Below are 2,440 nucleotides of genomic sequence, written 5' to 3'. Positions count from 1 at the left end.
ACTGCTCCCCACAGGGGGTATCAGGTACGGGGCTCTGGGCACCACTCCCAGTGCACAGCGCACCAGGCACCGCTCCCCGCACACAACTCCCCGTGCACTGCTCCCCGCGCAGGCCTTGCCACCCTCCACACATCAGGACATGGGCACCAGCACCAGGTGCCAGACACCCAATATGGCCCACCATGCCACCGGCCCTGGGCAGAGCACAGCCTCCAGGCCCTTGCCCCTCCACCGGAGAAGCTCTGGGCTTGGGGTGGCTGCAGAGGGGCCATACAGCCGGCCCGTGCAGGGCCAGGTCTGAACCCAGGGCCAGGTCTGAACCTGGGTCCAGCCCACAGAGAGGGCAACTGGGTTGCAGAACAGGCCACAAAAAGGGCTCTTTGCAAGCTGATGCTTCTCCATGTAATAGTGAGTAAAAATGAAACAGATTTCTACAAGAATGGATTTTTTGGTACTGCTGGAGTGCATTTGGATCACCTTAAGCTCTCTTTCACAGGCACAAGAATTGGAAACATTAAAAAACCAAGAAAATGCACTACACATCTGATTCCGGGAATCTTGTGTCCTATGTAAACACTACAAGTGCTGGCAGCACTAAGGATTTCTGTATTTCCTCAGCCGTGATCTCGGTAGTAAGGTTTGAACTGTGGAATTGGTTACAAGTATTCAGTGTGTGCTGAGACAGACGATGCTGGGCCTGGACACCAGGACTGAGGCAGCTGGAGTTCTGCCATGATGGACGGGAAGAACTTGTCTGCCCTCTCCTACCCGATGCCATCCACAATGCTGCTGGCCCCGCAGAGCCATGCCCAGGTCTGAACCTCACTTTCTCTCGCAGGCCAGCTGCAACTCGTCTCACATGCAGAGCTCTGAACACCATCAGTGAGATCTTCCTACAGATCCAGCAGTTAATGGTGTGTCCTCCACTACCCAGACCTTACAGTCATACCTGGCACTGGCATTGCTGTAAATCTGATTTCTAGCTACTGCTAGAAAAACAAGCCATCTGACCTGGGTGATCAACACTCAACCCTCCAGTTTGCTTTCCAAATTAGAACCTAACTATGGTTTGCAATGGCTGCAGGGGCCCAAAGAGCACTCTGCTCACCACCACGTGCACAAGCAAAGCAATCTTCATAGCACAGCCCCTGACACTGCAGCCAACTTTGATGGCTACAAAGCTCTGGGGAAGGGGGTGATCGCAGCATGGACTGCCTGGAGCGCGTGCTCCACTGCTGGGGTTCAGTGGAGGGTCACACTCCATAGCATTAATTATATATTCTCCTTGCTGAAGGGTTTAAGTACATAGATTGGTATGGCAGGCCGCCCCTACCACAAGCTTTGATGTCACCACTGGCTCAGTAAGCCAGCCCAAAGCTTTTATTACTCACTGAGCCTGTTATTCTGTGTGTGCTTCTGCTAAAGGTCTTAGAAAGTTTTACTGAATACATATTTATTCTAAACCCAAAAAGCTTTTACCCGCTTAAAGTGAAAGTCAGCAGCTTCTCAATAACCTATTTATTACTGCCACGACTATAAGGCTATCTGCAAAATTGCATGGGCTCCTAGCTGGACCACTGCCTGCTGCCTCCCTTCCCCCAGTTCCCATGCTGCTGCCCGAGAGCTGGTGTACCCAGCAGTCGGCAGGAGATGGGCAGAAAGATCCATGGTGGATCCATGGGCAGGGAAGTGTCTGCAAGCACCAGGAAGGGAACACGGCAGCAGGGCTGTGCCAGAGCCTCTGCGACCTAGGAGGGTGTGCGGAGGAGATAAGGTACGAGACCATACTGCTCCTGCCATGATGCTGCAATGCTTCAAGAACAGGTCCTGGTCTCTACTAAAATTAGACTGGCTGGGGCTGGGCCATGAGAAAACCCCTCAACTCCTATCGCCAAACCTCCTGAAACTTCACTCACCCATTTTCCAGAAAGTTTAAAAGTATCCCCGTGCTGGATGGTACCATGTTACTTTGTCTGGAGTAGCAGTTAATTAGTTAATAACAGATAAATGATTATGCAGACAGATGCTGCTGACTTGAGCACTTGGATGGTTTCAAGAGCCAAGGTTGCATCAGCCCCTGGATGCTGGCCAACCACAGTGACTTCAGACCCCTCTTTTGAAGAGATGTGCTTTCCTCCTGGTTGCTATGTGACCCTTCCACAAAAATACACAGTAAAACATGCTGCCCTGGGCCCAAAACATTCAAAATGGAAATATTTTTTTTTTCACCACAGGACGTCTTCCAGGTGCCGTCGGAAGGTGTTACTCGCATGCTTCAAAACATCCTCAACATGAAGCATGGTCAATTTGAAAGTTATTTAAAAATGGCAATACTCTTACAGCTCATAACCCCCTCAGAAACACCTATGGAGATAACATGGCATTAGATGTTTGTGGACAGCCATGATGGGTGACAGGGATATGACGAGGAACACCAGCG

The sequence above is a fragment of the Egretta garzetta genome, unplaced genomic scaffold, assembly GCF_000687185.1.
Source record: "Egretta garzetta isolate BGI_Z169 unplaced genomic scaffold, ASM68718v1 scaffold270, whole genome shotgun sequence".
NCBI classification, from domain to species: Eukaryota; Metazoa; Chordata; class Aves; order Pelecaniformes; family Ardeidae; genus Egretta; species Egretta garzetta.
The sequence above is the reverse complement of the archived record's forward strand: the minus strand, read 5'-3'. Positions refer to the sequence as shown.